Source organism: Dermochelys coriacea, chromosome 8 (genome assembly GCF_009764565.3).
Source record: "Dermochelys coriacea isolate rDerCor1 chromosome 8, rDerCor1.pri.v4, whole genome shotgun sequence".
Classification (NCBI taxonomy): Eukaryota; Metazoa; Chordata; order Testudines; family Dermochelyidae; genus Dermochelys; species Dermochelys coriacea.
In genome coordinates, this window is record NC_050075.1 from 18,146,442 (window position 1) to 18,155,156 (window position 8,715).

The window sequence follows — 8,715 nt, forward strand, 5'->3', positions numbered from 1 at the left end:
CTTTATAGGTTAAGGCTTTGCTAGGCAATTCCAGAGGGATATTTGTAATTCTTCAGTGCACAAAGGGAAAAAAATGACAGGAGGCAGAAAACAGAGAAAGAGATGGGGCCTTAACTGGTAGGAAAAGGAAGAGGCTGGCAAGAAAAAAAAACTAACAAGCCCTCGCACCTCTGCTTCCTATACCAAGTTTTGGGTATTAGTGCAATTAGTACAACCCATCCCCAGGACTGCCAAAGGTGCTGCAGTTCTGAAGATGACATCTGATTAAAGCTCACAACACAGCTGAAAACTGGACTGGGGGTGGAGGATAATAGGCACCTATATAAGAAAAAGCCCCGAATATTGGAACTGTCCCTATAAAATTGGGACATCTGATCACCCCATGCACAGAGCAGCAATGGCTGCAGTATAGTGTAAGAAATGTGAGGTAGGCAGTTGTGGATTAAACCAGAGATTTTTGCAGTGAATTGAGTTTAGACTGGGTTTACAGCCTAGGTGTGAGGCCAAATGACAGAGAGATTTCAGGGTTTAGGTTCAACAATGACAAAACCTCATGAGCTGGTCTCTCTACATTTTAATTTAAATCACAGCCAATCCCCTCCTTGACTGCAACAAGACTTTTAGGGATGGGAGAATGAATTGTGACCCAGATCCTCAGAAGTATGTGAGCAGTAGGGTTGCCATCTTTCTAATTGCACAAAACCGAACACACTTGACCCGCCTCTTCTCTGCCTCTTCCCCAAGCCCCAGCCCCTGCCCCGCCCTTTCTCCGAGGCTCTGCCCCCACTCACTCCATCCCCCCTCCCTCTGTTGCTCGCTCTTCCCCACCCTCACTCACTCGCTCATTTTCACCAGGTTGGGGCAGGGGGTGGAAGTGCAGGAGGGGGTGAGGGTGAAGACATCAGGTGGGGGTGCAGGCTCTAGGGTGGGACCCGGGATGAGGGGTTTGAGGAGTAGGAGGGGGCTCCAGGCTGGGGGGGTGGGGCCGAGGGGTTTGGAGCATGGGGGGAGCTCTGGGTTGAGGCAGGGGATTGGAATGTGGGAGGAGGTTTTGGCTCTGGGCTGGGGGTGTAGGCTCTGGGTTGGGCTGGGGCCGAGGGCTATGGAGTGCAGGAGGAGGCTCCAGGCTGGGGCTGAAGGGTTCAGAGTATGGAAGGGGGCTCCAGGCTGAGGCAGGGGGTTGGAGTGTTGGAGGGGGTACAAGCTCTGAGCTTGGTGTGCGGGCTCCAGGGTGGTGCCAGAAATGAAGGGTTTGGGGCACAGGAAGGTGCTCAAGGCTGGGGCATGGGGTTGGGGCACTGGAGGAGGTGCAGGGTGCAGGCTCTGGAAAGGAGTTTGGGTGCAGGATGGGGCTCGGGGCAGGGAGTTGGGTCATGGGAGGGGGCAGGCTCCAGGAGAGAATTTGGGTGTGGGAGGGGACCCAGGGCTGGGGTTGGGGGTTGGGGTGCTGGAGTTTTGGGGTGTGGGCTCCAGGTGGCGCTCACCTCAGGTGCCTCCCCACAAGTGGCAACATGATCCTCAGCTCCTAGGCAGAGGCACGGCCAGGAGGGTCTGTGCCCTGTGGTTCCCAGCCAATGGAAGCTGCAGAGCCAGCATTTAGGGCAGGGGCAGTACACAGAACCCCCATGGTCATCCCTCTGTTTAGGAGCCGAGGGACATGTCACCGCTTCCAGAAGATGCACAGAGCCCCATAGGGAGCCTGCCAACCCCATGTCAACTGGACTTTTAACGGCCCATTCAGCGGTGCTGACTAGAGCCACCAGAGTCCCTTTTCGACCAGGTGTTCTGATCAAAAACCGGACACCTGGCAATCCTACTAAGCAGGGATACTGAAACAATTTTTGTAGTGGGGGTGCTGATGATGAGCTTGTGATGGGCTGCCTGCAGTAATTTCTCCAGAAATGTTTTGAACAAAATCAGTTGCTTTTTTTTTTCCTTCTTCTTTTTCCTGCAGGTAAATTTCCCTGCTGGTGAGGGGGATTTTTAAGGTTTGTCCAAACAAACCCCTCAAAAATAATTAAGAAATGATACAATCAAAGAAACAAAGTCAGCTGGTCATGCTCGTCATCTCCAGGGCCTGGTCAGAACTTGCTTTCTCAGGGAATGAAGGAAGAATGGCCAACAACTTATATTATTGTTTTATTTATCTTAAAAGGGGACAAAAAAGAATGCTATTGAAGGCAGGGCTCTTTTCCATAAGTGGGGGAAAGAAAGAAGCCAAAAAGTAGAAAGAGAAAGAAAACATCTGGCACTGAAGTAGGAGCCTGACCTAGGCTTATCTGCTCCTAGGGTTCTTCCCCCTCTCAATGTCCACACCATCATCCTGGCCCATTAGCATCTACACCTATTCCCTCTCTCAAGAGAGCTTCCCTACCATCCCCTCCCAGGAGCCCCTGCCTCCATCATCCCAATTCCCACTCCTTACCCCTCCTTGCTGGTGACCTTCAAGTCTGTCTTTCTGTCCCACTTCCCAGTCTCTGGCATAGTGAGGAGCAGGAGCTTCAGCTGCTGCATTGAGGACCTAACACACAGAGCAGGACCCAGTGCTACACCAGCAATGCTCTCAGCCATGTGACCTGCACCACTAGCCTTTCTTTTGCCAAATTAAATACAAATTAAATGTGAATGGGGGTGTCCACGTTGCCCTCTACCAGATGGAGTGAGACCTGCTCAAATGAGTGACATAGGCCCTCTACTGTTAACAACTAATGGAGACTCAGCATTGCCAACCCCAAGAGTTCAAACATTGAGAGTCAGGTTCCCCCCCCCCAAAAAAAATCAAGAGATTGGCTTAAAAGTCATGATATTTAAAAAATAATAAATTTGGTGTTCTTTTTATTTGCTTTTGAGTTCTGCTCTGCTGCTGTCAAAGTCCCAAGAAGCCAAGCTATGCAGCATGTGGCAATTCTGAAGCAACAGAGAGCCACTGACTATGGATTTGTTCCAGTATATACATGTTATTTAAAATATCCAGAAGAAAATCAAGATCACCTCTGCCCATCTTGGCTGCACAATATCCTATTTTCATTCCACTTTAACAATCTCCAACATGCTCTCTCAAGGGAGTATTATTTACATTTCATTTTAAAATAATGCACTCCCCTCTGGACAGATGCCAGCCTATTCTGAACTGACCTTCTTATGGTTTACATTACATTCCCAAATGTCCACTGAAGACAGATTGAAAAGATTAATTATTAATTATTATTATGTGTAAAATACAATACTTGATTATTAAATATGTATTGAGGTTCAAAAAGGCTTTAATAACACACACACACACACACACACACACACCTGTCATCTAGCTGCAGCTAAGACTCTGATTCATATATATATATGAATCAGTTGATATATGTTTAATATTAAGACTGGTCAATTTTTTTGTCAAAACAGATTCAATTTTCATTGAAATTGACATTTTTTAAAAGATTCTATTTTGATAAAAATTTGTCAATTTTGAAAAAAAAATGAAGTCAAGCATTTTGATAATTTTGATTTTTTTTGTTCCAAAACCAATTTATTTAATTAAAAATATTAAAGTTTTTAAAATATCAAAATTGGAACTAATTGGGTTTTAATCAAAATGAAACATTTCAATCAAAATGATCAAAAATGGGGTTTTGGAATTTTGTTTCACAGGAAATTTTGTAATGTTTTAGTTTCGTTTTGGACCACAAAAAATTTGGCAATCATGGAATTTCCCACAAGATGAAAAATCTGATTCCTGACCAGATCCACTTAACATGCTGCATAACCATTTTTATTAAATCTAAAGTGAATACATACATGTATCTCCTTATATTAAAGAACATGGCCAAGTGCTGATTTCTCCAACTATGCCTTATTCTGAAGAAGTCACCAATAGAGAGATCCAAGTCACCGAACCCTTGTCATCAAAGAGTGGTCTCAAGACTTGACATTGCAAAGTGGAAATATTTCCGAACCTTCTTTTCTTTGTGTTTAGCTTTACAACAGAAAGACAATGCACTCTTAAGGAAAAATGCACCACTGTGAGGAGCTTACCCAAGATCCCTGTGCCACTTAAGTCCCCCTGGAGTCCAATTTTGACTTCAGTGGAACTATCACATGAGCAAAGTTACACATATGCTTGTGCTTTGTATGATTGGGCCTCAATTAATCTGTGACTAATCGCAGCTGCAGAAACAAAATTTTCTTTCTATGAACATTCACAGGAACAGAACTTCGCTAGCAGAAAGGTTCACACTCTATCAAGGGGTGGGGGGGATGAAGCCAACATTTTTGCTAACAGTTTTTGTTACTGTTTCCCCAGTTCTGGACTGAAGCCACCACAATTACACAGGCAGACAGTTTTGTGTTTGGCTGCAAGAATTATGATATACAATAAACTATAAAAAGAAAAGGAGTACTTGTGGCACCTTAGAGACTAACAAATTTATTAGAGCATAAGCTTTCGTGAGCTACAGCTCACTTCATCGGATGCATTACATCAAATGCATCCGATGAAGTGAGCTGTAGCTCACGAAAGCTTATGCTCTAATAAATTTGTTAGTCTCTAAGGTGCCACAAGTACTCCTTTTCTTTTTGCGAATACAGACTAACACGGCTGCTACTCTGAAACCTGACAATAAACTATGAAATATTGTTTTTTTGATTTGGAAGATTTGTGGGATTTGGGAGTTTCTGTTCTCTTCTGTCCAGGTTCCTCTAGTGTGTCCATTACTGTGGTTTCATGTTGTCCTGTTCTGTTATTATAGCAAATGTAATGCATGTACTAGACATGCATGTTTTATAGCCTATGCTGTATGTCCCGTATCCATTGCCAGAATACAGCAGCTATGTACAGTTGGTTGCACTGGCCACATTTCAGACCAACATGACACATTGTCCTACCAGAAGCACAGAGTGGGCTCACCCAAATTACAGCTTCCACAAGTGTGAGACGGCTACTAACACAGACAACTCACCCCCAGCCTTCTTAGCCTAGGTATTAGTTCTGAACTTTGGAAACACAAGTAGGATCTTCGGTTGCTTGCCAGCCTTCAGAGACAACAACAATAGCAGGTCTGTGTGCTGTGTTTGTGAGTGGGTAGGAGGACAAGTTGTTATATCTATAATTTGTAGCAGCTTGGAAGTAGCACCCCCACTCCCTGCCATCCACAAGCTAAAAGAAGAGCCAGAGTTCTATGATTTCCCCAGAGGAGGAGGAGTGTGACATCCATTTACAATACACAACGTAACAGCAGGCTTTTTCTATATTCCCAAGTGAAACGCTGTCATGCACATGACCTCTGCCAGCTCTCCCCCCCATCACCACCCACCTCTTTCTGACACATACACTTTTAATATGTGACACCACCCATACATAGCTCCCTTCGTTACAGCCCTGTGTTGCGGGCTATGCAGAGGTATTCTGGAACTCATGTTTATGCAGGGAGTGCAACATACGTTCCCCTAATCAGCAAGCAAGCTCTGTATCGCCAGCTCTTTGGGTTGGCTGCTAGCCCAGAGGGCACAAGCAAGAAGAAGTTCCTGTGCTCGGGAGGGTCTGGGGATTGCAACTGTGGCCAGTCACTGCACAAGAGGGACAGGGTAGCATAGGTGGAGGCTCACTTTACCTTTTCAAGCCGCTTGGCAAGCATTGTCATCATTACAGGCAGAGCACAGAGAGACTCCTCTAAGTTAATGCTCAAGCATTTCCTTTCCATATCTTTCTCAGACATTTCCATTTGGGATGGAAATCATCCACATTTATGCTCAGGTGGAGAGTGAATTTTTGGGGGCAGTTTGATGCCTGTGCCCTTTTTTACTCATTGAGGACAAAGAGTGGGCAGTACAGTTTGGGGTTGTTTGGTTTTTTTTTAAATGTTTGCAACTTAAAAATAAGAAAAGAAAAAGACGAAATTGTAGTGTCTCTGTAGTTTCAGTAGAACATTGAAATATGAGGTTAAATAGATTTGAAATACCTATCTGTGGACACAGGGACATAGTCTCTGTATCTGTAGAACTCAGTGGGATGTGGTCCTGAGAAAATCTGTTTTGATTTGGCAACGTACAAAGGCTTAAAAAATAAACAAATAAATACAAACGCTTTGCCTGTGTGCACTGATTGTTGTTTTACAATAGCAGGATTTTCACTAATCATCTCCCAGTGTTCCATTGACACTGCGCATGCAGGTGTACATACACCAAATGGAATTTCACATTTTATACGATCTCTCCATGTTCTTTTAACTCTGCTTACACAAGCACATGAAGATTGAATGGAATTTTTGTTTTTAATATATAGGAATGAATATACATTATGATATGTAAAACTGCCAATGAGGCAAAGCTGAACACAGAGGGAGGTCAGCTGATCTAGGTTCTATTCCTGATTCTACTGCTGACTGAAAAGTCACGCAGCCTGTTTTGCCATTCTGTAAAATGGGATGATGATATCCATCAATATATTTTAAGTGCCAAGTATTATGATCTTTTACTGGACCAACTTCTATTGGTGAGAGAGACAAATTGGTCGAATAAAAGGTATTACTTCACCCACCAATCTGGCTACAACAACACTGCACACAAGGTTTATTATGTGAGATATTGTCTCATAACATCAAAACATGGGGACAGTCAATAAAAAGGTGGCAAATTCAAAATCCTTAGGAGGATATGTATTTTTCACACAATGTGTGAATAAACTGTGGAACTCACTGCTACAAGATGTCATTGAAGTCTAAAACTCAGCAAGATGCAAAAAAGGACTGGATATTTATATGGATAACAATAATATCCAGTTACAATAATTAATGCTGATGAATTTTGGAAGAGAGATATTAAACCTCATGCTTCAGGGTTTAAACACAAACTCCAATGCCTAGTCTCATCCTAATCCTTAACAGGATGGCAGATTATCCCACACTTATTTAGTGCAAGATGGGTTTTTTGCACCTCCTGTGATGCATCTGGTGCTGGCTACTGTTAGTGGTGGGATACTAGAAAGATGGAACCTCAGCTCTGAAGCAGTGTACCTATTCCTATGTTATGGAACATACTCACAAGGATGTGCAGAAATCTTGCAGGGTTCTTCAGGAAAAGACTTCACACAAGACTGGTTAAGGACATTTTGGGGTGTTGTTGTTCATCTTTACAGCACCCCAGTGGGGTAGACAGAGGCATGACATCCCAACAGCATTGACAGCCCAAAGAAAACAAAGGTGACCCCTGCTGCAATACTAGCTCATTAAGCCTTGACAGTCAGCAGGGCATTGTCCTGCTTACTAACAACAATAATCCTTTCTCCTTGGGGGAGTGGAAAGACAAATTCCCACGAAGCTGGGCATGTTCATTCTGTCCTCAGTAATTGACTTTTAACTCTCCTCTCTGGGAGGGCAGAACCTTTCACTAGCGATGATGCATCTGGAGATGGAGAAGGGGCAAAATATGTATGTTCTGGGATTTGTATATTTGATCTAGTTTCTGAAAAAGCCAGCTGAGTACACTAGAGACAGAGGGGAAAGGCCAAAAGATTATGGCTTTCTGGCAGATAAGTTTGTGTGCAAAGACTTGTGGCTACAGTAAATTGTGACAACCATCTGCTTGAGCTCTAGGTATATTGAAGCAGAATGGCGATTCCTGCCCTAACTGTGGTTTCTTAAAATGAAAGTTTAACAACAGAGAAAGTTTAATTTAAAGAAGAACAAAGTTTGCTTTGACTTTAGGAATATAAACTGTTATTCAGTGGAAGGCACCCTTTGTAACACAGGAATTGAAAAATAGACAGAACAGGTGGGTACTGGGTGAAACAAGGCCAGACTACGTGATAAGCACAGGTCTTTTCTCCCAGCTTCTTCTTGCCAGGATGCTGCCATGCCTTCAGCTCCTGTTAACCTCAATGGGAGCTGCAGGCATGCAGCACCTCACAAGCGCTAAGCACATTGCAAGACCAGGACAATTGTTAATTATATCATAAGTATTAAATGGAAGCTTTAAAATGAAAGGGAAGGCCTGACAGATTTATAGCTCCAGACACATAATTATAAGAGGAACATTGCTAAATCAACAGGCAGGCAAGATGGTCTAGGCTAGTAGGCTATGCATGGTGCTGGGAGCCAGTCAAATCTTGTGTTCTAATCCCCAATTGACACTGATTTGCTGTGTGACTTCATGCAAATGTATCTACATCTTCCTAGTTTCCCCAGATATAAAATGGGGATAATGCTTACTTACCTCACAGGAATGTTACCAGCATTAAATACTGTTGGGAAAGTGCTTTGAAGATTAAAAGCATTATATAAAATGCAAAGTATTAATATTATGGTAGCACCTAGAGACTCCAGTTGAGACCAGGGCCCCATTAGGCAATTGACAAACTCTTGGCAAGAGAAAGTCCCTGCTTCTGAGAATTCACAGTCTAAATGTACAAAACAAACAGAGGGTGGGAAAAATAATTTTATAGATGGGGAACTGAGCCACAGGGATAATATGCAACATGCCTAATGCCTAAGTATATACTATCATTCCCATGTGACTGCAATCTTTACAGGTGCTTCCAACAGCTAAAAGTTTAAAAGAGGAGATGGTTGAGTAGTCTGCATATTGCCACAGAACTGCAAAGAACACTTGCCATATTAAAAGGTCCAATCCTGCACGATTCTGTGCTACTTTGCCTCCTACATAAAGCAGTGGGAATTGGGGTATTCAGCACCTTATAGAATCAGACCCCAGTTTCAGGTAAGCTTTTAA

General features: G+C 43.4%; 1 protein-coding gene across 2 annotated transcripts in view; it reads right to left on the reverse strand.

The window, feature by feature from the left end:
* The window catches only part of GRXCR2 (glutaredoxin and cysteine rich domain containing 2), a 32,602-nt gene extending 25,435 nt beyond the window's left edge, over positions 1 to 7,167 (reverse strand). The window contains exons 1-2 of one of the 2 annotated variants that reach the window (XM_043520107.1): positions 7,030 to 7,167; positions 3,790 to 3,967 (exon numbers count right to left, since the gene is read on the reverse strand). The gene's annotated coding sequence lies outside the window, so the exon portion shown is untranslated. The remainder of the gene's footprint in view (positions 1 to 3,789; positions 3,968 to 7,029) is intronic. The other variant, XM_038412535.2, reaches the window with a different exon arrangement.
* Between the last annotated feature and the right edge of the window lie 1,548 nt (positions 7,168 to 8,715).